This window comes from Alexandromys fortis, unplaced genomic scaffold (assembly GCF_014885135.2).
Source record: "Alexandromys fortis isolate MF-2015 unplaced genomic scaffold, M_Fortis_MF-2015_v1.1 scaffold_2_1_26212458, whole genome shotgun sequence".
Taxonomy (NCBI): Eukaryota; Metazoa; Chordata; class Mammalia; order Rodentia; family Cricetidae; genus Alexandromys; species Alexandromys fortis.
The window spans coordinates 7180670-7192543 of NW_026067930.1; the positions used below are offsets into that span (position 1 = coordinate 7180670).

Sequence of the window (11874 nt, forward strand, 5' to 3'; positions counted from 1 at the left end):
GAAATGCATTACATATAATAACGCTGTGTATATCAATGTTGCCATTCATGCCACTGTTGCTTTGGGTCAGGACTTTCTTTGCTCTCGATTCTCTGAACTACAGTCCTCTGGCAGAACGGTTGGTTTCTTTTCTGCACACATGCAGTGAAAGTACCAGGCCTGCACGCTCTAACCCGAACTCCTCTCTAGGTTCGAGAGGAGACTAGGAACGGTGAAATCAAAGAGGAGGGAAGCCAGCGGCGGTGGGCACGGCCTGGGGAAATTCCTCTTGCTGCTTCAAGACGATGATTCCTGCCGCCACAACCCTCAACAGTGCCGCCAGGGGAGATGCCGGCGAGAGGCTCTCACAGCAGTGCACAAGAAGAATTGTTGTTAAAAAATATCATGAAAAGTTATACGGAGCGCTGAGGGAGACTTCTGAGCCCTTGAGAGGGAGACCAGCTTCCCAGAGTCATAAAAGTGCCTTGGCAAGCAAGGACAGTAAATGCAATAAAGGGGGGCAGGTTGTCTGAGCTCATAAAGGAAGAGGGTGATTGTGTAGTTACAGTCCTTTGTAAAATCCTTCACCATGGTGGAGGGAGAGAAATTGGGTCAGCGGACGATGTTTCCATCGCTCTTCCTAACGTAGACGAGATTGGTTGCCTGCAAAAGGAGAAGACCCTCTCGTTATTCCAGCAAATAAAGGAAAGCCTTGGGGGAGTAACTGGTCACTTTAGATTTGGTACAGGCCATCTTGCCAGACAGAAAACTTGCTGGATGAGGGTCAGGAGATCTGGGCTCAAGGTCTCCATTTTCTGCATTGCTACAGCTGGGACTTGAGCTTCTCAATGAGTTAGTTAGTCAGGGTGATTAGCATTACTGATTGCAACAAGCAGACCCATACTTTCAATTTACCGTTTAATTTCAGTGTTACCAAAAGAGGTCTCTGTTTCTCATTGCCACTCAAGGATCCAATTCGATGAGCACTGTCTCCTGGGTTGGCAAAGGGCACTAGGTCCACACTGGGTCGCTTATGGGTCCAGACTCATTAATACTAAACTTATGGATTATTTTCCCTTTTTATGTACAGTATTCCAAAGTTAAACAAAATTCCAACATTAAAATAATCTCCCATTAATCCATAATGATGACCTCAGACTCTTTGATGTTGGATTCCCCTCTGTATCCTATGTATTACCATTGGTTAATAAAGAAGATGCTTTGAAAAAAAAATAATCTCCCATTCACAAGGGGAGAGAATTGGGGATCCATAGCTGGGAAGAGATTCTGCAGCAGTACCCCATGGGGCATCCTATCTTGATCAAGGAAATTAACCAAACTTTGTTCTACTCTTTGAACGAAAGTCCTGGCCCAATTTTCCTCTATAGTCCCATTTTTCAACTCCTGTGATTTAATTTTCTCATCTTCTTCCATGAATACATCTGAGGTAGGCATTGGAGAGAAGCCATCCTTGTGGGCCAAGGAGTTTGTGTGGCCTACTATTTGCTATTCAAAGGTTGAAGGACCAATGGTTGCTCTGAGCCTCAAATTATCAAGGATCTATTTAATCTAAATTTGTAATACACTTCTTGCAAAACCTCAGTGGACTATTGAACTTTATGGAATTTATTTTTATATGTGTGTATCTGTGTGAGTATAGGCCACATGTATGTGGTACCCTCAGAGGCCAGAGGAGGCATAAAATTCCCTGGTGTTGGAGTTATGAATGTTTACTGCCAACATGGGTGTTGGGACTCAAACGTGCGTCCTCTGGAAGAGCAGAAAGTGCTCTTAGCCACAGAGTCATCTCTCCAGCACCAGCTGCTCAAATTTTCAAATCCATTATTCCTCTGCTTTCTTACCACTTGCTGTTCTCCTCCAATTTCATGGTACATTGATTGACACTTTCAGAGCTAAGCGGCAGACCACATTTCAAACTTGATCCTTGTTGCAGTGTTGGATCAGACCGCTTGCCCTTTTAGAGAAAAGATTTTTTATCAATATTATTATCTGCCATTGGGAATCTAAAGTCAGCTCTTCTGATCGCCCCAGGTCCCACGTTTCTGAACTCTCTATTCCCTTCGTGTTTGCTTATAAACCAATTAATGGTCCCCTGAGTACATCTTGTTTTGGCAATGCCTTGTCAAAAAGCCAGTATTAGCCGAGCACTCCCAACATTCAATTTTCTCCTGGACATGAAGCCATTGCTATCTCAAACCTATAGCATATCAGATTCTTGGATCTGTTCTTTTTTTTTTTTTTTTGAGTATGTGGTTTATTTAGTGGGTTATAAAAGGGAAGGAAAAGGGGGAGAAGGATAGAAAAAGAGAGAAAGAGAAGGGGGAAGAGAGGGGGAGGGAGATGCAGCAGCCACCTCTTCCAAAAAGGGACTAAGGGATGAGCTCTTGGATCCATTCTTATACTGAAAACTGGGTGTGTTTCAGGAAAATAAAATCCCCTCGGGGACTTTAAGTAGAAAACAATTTAATATAAGCAAGTACAATCTTGCTCCGTCACTGGAAGAGCTGAAGAGACAATACCTGGAATCCTATTGTACCTACCTTGCACATTCAGAGAGGGAGACAGACATGTTGGCCTTGGTGTGTTCCACGTGGGAGACGCTTCTGAGCATGCTCAGATGCAGCTGGTAGCCTTGTGTGACCCTGTAGAAAGAATTATGTTTATGTTAGCACTTCCTTTAAGTGTAGGCTTCTATCATATCCCACAGTGCCTGCACACAGTGATTTTGGGACAGTGGGTCACAATAAGCCACATTATTAGATCCGAGGTAGCCAAGCACTGTGTTCTTGCTGAAGGGCAGTGTCTGGATTCAGACCAAGTAAATAGAATACTGTCTTCTCCTTCCCTTCAACATGACAGATGAGCGTGTTCACGGTCTAACTTCTTACCCCCTCAGCCTTTCCTCTTGTCGGTATCAGACAAAATCAATCTGTATTCTGTGAACATGGTAATTCTGTTTTCTCATGCTTAACCTTCTCTTTGCCAGGTTACGTCCTTGACCCATGATGCCCCTACATGGCAGCTCCTCTCACATGAGGAAAAACTTAAACAACCAAAAAAAAAAAAAAGTGATGATATAACTTGTCAGAAATTTTGGAAGCCGTGAAAGTACCGCTAAGGGGGGAAATTATAACATTTTACTATATATGCATTATTCAAGAAGAAAAATTTAGAATTAACAATGTAGGCTTATGTCAGAAGAAAGTAAAGAGAGTACCTTCAGCTTGAATCAGCAGAAAAGAATGAAAAATATATAAAAAACCAGTAGCTCGAAAGAAAGAAAATAATAGAAAATAAAGCCAATTTTAAAGAGCTCAATACACTGCTAAAACGTTTTTTTTTTTGTTTGAGTAACAAAAGATAAAGTATCAATATATCGGTATGAGAAGTGAGAGTTTATTGCTACTGATGCAGTAGAAGTTAAAGGAAATTGAGAAAAATTAAGAATAATTTCCTTTGATAATTTAGATGGCATAGAACAATTTCTTGAAAAAGACAAAAACTTATAAAATTTACAAAGAGAGAAATGGATAATCTGAATGGGTTTATGGTAATCACTAAATAATTTGAATCAATGACTAATACTCTCTAAAACAGCATTGGATTGAAATGACTTCATTGCTAAATTCTACACAGTTCAGGAGTGAATGATACCAATTCTCTTTCACAAAATCAAAGTAGAATGATCACTTTCTTAATTCTTCTGTGAGATCAGCATTAGCCCAACATCAAAACCAAACGAAGAAATTACCACAAAGTACAAACCAGTATTTTTCATACACAGAGATACAAAAATCTTCAATAAAAAATAAGACTAACAGTGTATAAACAGGATTCTATAATGTGATTAAATTAATTTATTGCCAGTATATAGGGGGATTTGCATATTTGAAAAAAATAAAAAAAATCACTAAAAAAGAAGGCAAAAGAAAGAAAAGCATTTGACGAGGACAATTGATGCATGACAAGCTTTTCCAAATATGAATTCATGACAAAACTCTCAACACGAGGATTAAAACAAGCATCCTCCATGTGATTAGGGGATGCTACAAAAAAACCTGCAGCTAGCATCACACTTACTAAGTGAGACGTGGAGCTCACCTCCTCAGATTAGGAACAAGGCAAGGTTCTCTCTCTCACTACCATTCTACTTCAAAACAGGAGTCTGAAGTGGTAGATAAGAGAAAGAATGAGAAAAATGGTCCTGTGATGACGATGACGATGGTGGTGATGACAAGTATGGAAGAAAAGAAAAATAACAAGGTATACAGACCAAGAAGGAAGAGATAAATTTCATTCATTTGTAGATGATGTATTTATCTATGAAGAAAACTCTAAAGGATGCCCCCCCCCATCCAAGAAGTCCCAGGCAACAATCAAGGATTATAGAAAGGCTGCAGCACAAGAGTTTACTATACAAATTACTTATGCTTTGTATACATATTTCAACACCCATAAACTATGCTTTTATAAAGTAGATTTTATAATTATCTGATGTGGCATTCCTCTCTGTATGATATGAATATTTTATTACCATTGGTTAATATAGAAGGTGATTTGGCCTAGAGCAAGGCAGTATAGAGTAAGGAACAAAATCTAAACTGAATCCTGGGAGAAAGAAGTGGAGTCAGAGAGATGCCATGTAGTTGCCAAATGAGAAGGATCCTGGAACCTTACAAGTAAGCCACAGCCTTCTGCTGATACACAGACTAATAGAAATGGGTTAATTTAAGATGTAAGAGCTAGTTAGGAATATGTCTGAGTCATTGGTCAAGCAGTATTGTAATTAATATAGTTTCTGTGTGATTAATTGGTTCTGAGTGGTTGGGAAATGAATGAGCATCTCCGACTACAATGATCTGAATAAATTAAGAGATAGTCTGTTTTCCTGAGAAAAAAGGCAATTGCTGTAATGAATATGATCATGTGGCTTGTAGGCATTCACAGCTAGTTTGCCAGAATATTGGAGGGTTTGAAACATGGGCCAGAGAAGCTCTGAGATACAAAAGGAGATCTTAAAGGGACCTTTTGGTAGGAGGGACAAGCCAGAACATTGACAGAAACATGGACAGCAAAGGCCAAGCCAAGGAAAACTTCAGGCAGTGAGTGAAGTCAGCCTTAATGACAAAAAAATGTGCTCTAACTGACAGACATGTAGCATCGGAGTTATGCAAACTAACCAGAACCCAGGTGTTATTCACATGAGACCAGGATGAGGGACACGGGGCTACAGGTTTTGGTGCTTGCCCCTAATGGGTTTGGGTCTTGCTGTGATCAGTATTTCCTTGCCATTTCCCTCCAGTCTTTTTAGAAGAGAATGTTTACATTGTACCATTGTGTATTAGATTTAGGTAGCTTTGTTTTTGATTTTACAGGGACTTGTAGCTAAAAGGTTGCCTTGAGTCTTAGAAGAGACTTTGGACCTTTGAACAATGTAGAGACTGTTATGATTACACAGATTCCTGAAGTTGGATTGAATGTATCTCCCCTAATGAATGACCACGAACCTGTAGGATCTGGGGTATGATGCTGAGGCTTGGATGTGAAATATCTCTCATAGGCTCATATGTTTTATCACCCAGTCCCTAGGAAATAGGAAAGTTTAGGACCTTTCAAAGATGAGGACTGGTTTGCAAAACTAGGGCCTGTGAGTGGACTTTGGTCCAATTCTCCTCCTTGTAGTCTGCTGAATCATGTGACTAGCAGCTGTCTCATGATTCCCCTGCCAAAAGGCAAGTCTTTTGTGGTGCTTTCACCATCATAATGTTATATCCCCCAAACTATGAGCCATAATACACTTCTCCCTTAAGTAGTTGGAAGCTTGTATTTTGCCATAACAATTAAAAAAGTAACTAACACACACCTTAAGAATAAAGTAAATACTTAGTAGTTATTAATGATATAAATAATTATATAAATTAGTGAAGAAGAACAGGCAAATCTTCAGTAGAAAAGGGTAAACATCACAGATCAGCCCCAAGAAAACAGAGTATTCCAGTTCCCATGTGTGGGTTATGTCCAACTTCCTTAGGAACTATTTGATACAAAAAGCAGCAGGGTGAACACTTTAGAGCATGGTGACTGGACAAACACTAGCTCAGCAGAGTGACCATGGTCAATGCCAACAGTGGCAAGCCATACTGGCAACTCAGTCCCTGAAATGCGAAGGAGACGACGCTGTGTCCCTGTAGGCTTCCTCCCCAATGCCACCACCTCGTGGAACCACGAAAAAGGTAACAGATACATCAGAAAGGATGAGAATTCTACAAATGCACGACGGAAACTGTCATGGCCGTCTCAAACACAGAAAATGGACGGAACTATACCCTCCAGAGGAGTCTGAGAGGAGCTGGGGAATGAAGTTCGGTTGAGATCCTGGAAGGCATCTGAGATTTGGATCATTAGGTTAAAAACTGAGCAGATTTGAGGCATGTAGGAACTTTAGCTAATAATAATATTTCCTTGCAAAGCAGTTCCTTGGAGGGATTGCATGGAAGGCTACAACACTGAAAAAAATGAGATGGCAAGTGATTTATTTTTGAGCTAGGGTCCCTTGGGAAGAGTTAATAGATTCCCGGTGACCTTGAAGCACAACTTCAGGTACCTGGATCAGGTGACTGCTTTAACTCCCTTAGAACCCTGAACATTTTAGAAATAATTTGCCAGTTTACCTACTACATTTTTTTCCTCCTTCCTGGGGAAGTCAGAACACAAAGGCCGGATCAGAATAGTTATTGAAAATGGTGCCACTGGCACTGAGTCCTGTGGTGTGCAACCTGGAATACATAGAATCCTGGGTAGGATACACACTGAAGTTCTCACCTTTCCCATCTTATGAGGAACAGCCTTTATCTCACTTTTATTCATCTTAATTTTGTGCAAAGATGTACTGTATTTTATTTATGACTTTACATGGGGATTTTTTTTCAGCATTGGTTTTCAATTTTTTCACCTAAAAAAAAAAAGCAAGATAATACTGGTGACCTTACACCTTTAGTTTCCTTTTTTCACATTTTAGTGAGCCATCAAATTTCAGAGTTTAGGACACTCCCAAGCATACTAGCCCCAGTACGTGCTTCATGACACACTCCTCCATCTTAATAAACTTAGTGGTGTTTATTCAGATTGAAGCAGTTATGGCTCAAGCTCTCTCCTTTGGGACGAGGACATTTTATTCTATGCAAGTTGACCCTAGACTAAACTGTTTTCTGTGTGTAATATGTATAGTAAATTATATTTGACCTGAGGTCAAAAAAAGTTTTGATTATGATTCTAGATTTGAAACAACCTAGGGTTGCAATTGAAAACCCTCCCCAAGTGGTCAGAAGGAACGCTGATGGTAATGTGTCCTCATTGCTGTCGGAGTCTTTCTTGTCTATTTCAGGGCCAACCGAAACTGGCAGGCTCTCCAGAGTAACTCTCTACTGACAGCACCCCCACTAAGGTCCCCTGAAGCCCTATCTGAATCTGATACCCACTTCGTGCCCTTGTCTCCTCTTCTGCAAAGTCAAATGTTAATATGCTGAACTCCTTTGTGTTCGTTGTTAATAGGAGTCCTTGTCTTTCAGCAGTGGCCTTGCTTGCTGTCATCCAGAAGGGACAGGAAGGGACATTTTGCATTACTCCAAGTGACAGGCTGGGCGCATAGCTCTCCCCTCACTAGCCTTGGGTTCACTTTCTGGCGAGAGCTGCTCAAAGTATAAGCCTCAAGGTTTTCTACCCCCAACCCACTGTGGATCCATCCATTGCACATAGTCTGGGACTATGCGAAGCAAGCAAGGAAACCAGATTATTATGGTGTTGGTGGTGATGACGATGATGATGATGACGATGATGATAATGTCCTCTTGTATCACAACCACCATTCTGAAAGTCTTGTGTGTATTAACCCAGTTATGCACACCCTCTGAGAATAGCCCATAATAATCTTCATTTTATACATAAGGAATTGAGTCATCATGAGGTCCAAGTTCACACAGCTAAGAAGCTGAGTTGAAGCAGTCTTAGAGTTGAAAACTTGAATAAGTAGCCACTAAGCGATATTACTGTCCTAGCCTCAATAAGAAAGGGCAAAAATTTTGAAATGGATCAACCAAATGCTAGATTTCTGTCAGGTTGTTCCTAGTTTCTTCTTCGATACTCCTGATTTTGTCTCATCAAAGATCTTATGCAGATTTAAACCTGCTTACTCCCTCACTGCTTTGTCTGGATTTTTCCTTTCCCCAGAGAACATTATTTCAGATCCAAGCAGCCTCAAGACTCAACTCAAAGGTGCTATATTCTCCACCCAGCTTCCCCTGAACATTCTCCCTTCTGGGTTCTCACAACCCCTAAGCTTTTCATTTTACATCCCGTTTTATGTAGATCTGTCTTTGTCTGAAAACATTTGTGGGGGCCGGGCGGTGGTGGCGCACGTCTTTAATCCCAGCACTCGGGAGGCAGAGGCAGGCGGATCTCTGTGAGTTCGAGACCAGCCTGGTCTACAGAGCTAGTTCCAGGACAGGCTCCAAAGCCACAGGGAAACCCTGTCTCGAAAAAACAAAAAACAACAACAAAAAATTTGTGGGGTTTTATGCCATTAAACTCTGAAACCACAATCCCTGAGTTCAAATCCAGACTGGACCTCTTGCTAGCTGTATAATCTTGGAGATTCACAGATATCTGAAAACATTGTTTCCATGGGACTGAAAACATTGAAGGACCTGATGCTGCAGTGTTGAGAACACTGGCATAGCCAGAGGCATGTCTCCTAGGTGACTCTAAGTCATTTCACGTTGACAACAATCATTAATCATTCATTGTACATCATGTCAATTGTCGCTGATACATTCCCTTATGGAACTCTTTGCTTTGGGGAGACTCAAAGCAATATTTGTGCCTGGTGTACAGTAAGGTTTTAGATCGATTCAGACTAAACTTTAAGCACTCATAGCCCTGAGACTACGTACTTACGAACCTTCAGTCCCAGGAGGATGTCAGACATAGAGCAGTCACTCAACAAATATCTATAGACTAAGTAAGTATGTTTAGTGCAATATCTGCCCATAAAAGAAATTATAGGAACTGCTGGACAGACCCATGAGATAAGAAGAAAATTTCCCAGGTATAGGAATGGTGTTGCAGAATAAAATATATCACATTCCTCTGTTATTTCTGGCAAGTCCCTATTCCTCTGAGCATTTTGTCTTAACTGAGTATTAGTGAAATTCGAGGTGGAAAGGAGCAGTAATCGTTGGGGCATGTATGTACTGGGGCCCTGTCACATGACTGCACCTGTATAGAGCACCGTGTGGACCAGCTGGCACCATCACCAAGGTCTCACCAAGATTCACAGGTCAGTCTGATAAATTCGGAAGTTGTGTGAGTGTATGTGTGTGTGTGTGTGGGGGGGGGGGTTCTGGCATGGTCTAGGTTCCTCTAAGAAACTGTAGAAACATGGGCTCTTGTGCCTTTTTGTCCCATTACCAGTCTTCCCGTAGTCATAGTTGTCACTACATGGCTGTTATGTGATGTGTGAACCTTTAGAAACTACACTTGTGTTTAGAGCCACACAAGGGAACAAAGGGGACTCTAAAGGACAACAGCCCTTTCCTTAGAAAAGCGTGAACCTTTGCAGAGGACCCCAACAGCCTTCACTTTATACCCTATTGACCAGACCACATTTCATTGTCAAAACTATATTGAGTCCACACAGACGTGTTTCCTAGCACACAGTACAGTCTACATCACAAATGAATTTCAAAAAGACAACAAATAACTTTTAACTGAGGGTAACCCATATAATAATTGTCATCTGAGGTTCACGTTTACCTGGGTATCCTGATTTTTTATATAACATATTCATCCTACCCTCCTAAATACTCTCAGGTCCTCCCCACCTCCCTTTATACCCAACTTTATATTTTCTCAAAACAACAGCAAAACACCCCAAAGACAAAAACCCCAAAGCAAAACAACAGCAACAAGCATGTATAACAGAACATGAAGTCTGTTTTGGTGTTGGGCAGCTACTCCTGAGTAGTGTGGTTGATTTACCAGTGCCACTCCATTGGAGAAAATGGATTTTCTCTCTCCCAGCAGTAATCAATTGCAAATACTTTCTTTGTGACCATATTCCCTTTTCTGTGCTGGGATTTCTCCTGGTTTAAACCTATACAGCTCTTGTGTACTCTGTCACAGTCTCTATGAGTTTGTATGTATAAATCTCGTGTCTGGAAGATACCGTTTGCTTGGAGTCATTTACTGTCTCAGGTTCTTACAACCTCCCAACTGCCTCTTATACATAGATACCTGAGCCTTGAGGGGAGGGCTTTGATAAGGTTGTATAAATCCTATTTACTGTCGAGTGCTCCAGGGTCTCTGTCTCCACATTGTCTCATTGTGGGTTAATCCCCATATACCGCGAGAAGATTGATCTCTGGATACAGCAATACATCATCAAGAGTAATTTCACTGCTGCTTCCTTAGCAGAATAACAGCAATAGGTTCTCCCTTAGTCCCATGAGTTTTATAGTCACAGGTTCTTGGCCTAATTAACAGTATCAGATATGGGCTCTATTCCATGGAGTAGGCCTTAAATCCAATCAAAAAATGGTTGGTTACTCCCTAACGTTTGTCCCATTATTACATTAATATAATTTGCAAACAGGCCATTATTGTAGATAGCAAGGTTCATAGGCATGTGAGATTGATGACCGCTTTTCTTTTCCAATAGTGTTTATAGTATCCTCCAGCACTATGAAACCTTGTCAGTGGGGCTAAAACTTCCAGTATGTTTAAGTGTTCAATTTATTTATGCCTAAGAATCAGATTTAGTATGGGGGATAATCAATATCATTGACAATAGCCTGTAATGTTGTATGGGGGGTAGGTTTATGGGACTCTATTGGCCAATGACTCAATACGATATAACTCATTCCTGGTACTGGGGGGTTTTACATGCTGTATGATGCCTAGTTGTGTCATTGTGTGCCCATTAGATGATAATTCCATTTAAAGTGTGTGTGTGTGTTCGCGGAAAATTCTACTATGGTAGGTTTCCATGTGACTTTTCAAAGGCCTTTATTGTTAGTTGTCCTTCCCCACGTTCCCTCCTTTCCCCTTACCTCCCACCCCCACCCCACTGACTCTTCCTATTCCAGTTTCCCCTTCTCATTTTTCATATTTCACGGTGTACTTATGTCCTGCTGAGTCAAACAGTTCTCATTAGCTCCATCTTGAGCATTTTCTCAGATGCGACTATCAATCTTGTGACCTCTCAATATCCCTTTGTTCTGTGCTATTCCTCAACAGCAACTACTGTGACCCTGGGTTTAAATGACAACTTTTTAGGAACAGGGTGCGTATGAGTGGAAGATTGTCTGAATCTGTCCTACCTTTGAGGGCTAGCGGGGGCACGGGGAAAGCAAGATCACGCTGGGCTAGACAGTCAGGAGCAATCCAAAGGATTCCTGATCTGGCATTTGACCACATGGGGTTTATGATAAATGACTCAAAGAATAAATGATGTCAACAGTTCCACTCTTAATAGCAAGAAGACAAACACTGGCAAAGGATTTAACTAGAATTTCTACTAAAAAGACATAAAAGGAACTCCAAAATCCATCTGGAAAGATACTTAATAAAATTAGCCATCAGGGAGGTGTGCATCAAAACCACAGTAAGATTCCTCTGCATGCCAAGCAATGTGGCTGTAACTGGCAGGTAGAACAAAAGAAAGTGAGGATCACACGGCCATCACACATTGCTGAGAGGAATGTAAAATCAGAGGAGAGATTGGCAATTCTTCTGATAAACATGTGTTTATAACCTAGTGTTTCTACTCTTTTTTTTTAATTTTTTTTATTTTATTTTATTTATTTTTTTTTTTTTTTT

The 11874-nt window shown here is 40.9% G+C and overlaps 1 long non-coding RNA gene across 1 annotated transcript in view; it reads right to left on the reverse strand.

Moving 5' to 3' along the window:
- Positions 1 to 532: 532 nt before the first annotated feature.
- The window catches only part of LOC126503572 (uncharacterized), a 15783-nt gene continuing 4441 nt past the window's right edge, over positions 533 to 11874 (reverse strand). The window contains exons 3-5 of the long non-coding RNA XR_007592329.1: positions 2541 to 2642; positions 1842 to 1954; positions 533 to 642 (exon numbers count right to left, since the gene is read on the reverse strand). This is a non-coding gene — a long non-coding RNA (uncharacterized lncRNA). The remainder of the gene's footprint in view (positions 643 to 1841; positions 1955 to 2540; positions 2643 to 11874) is intronic.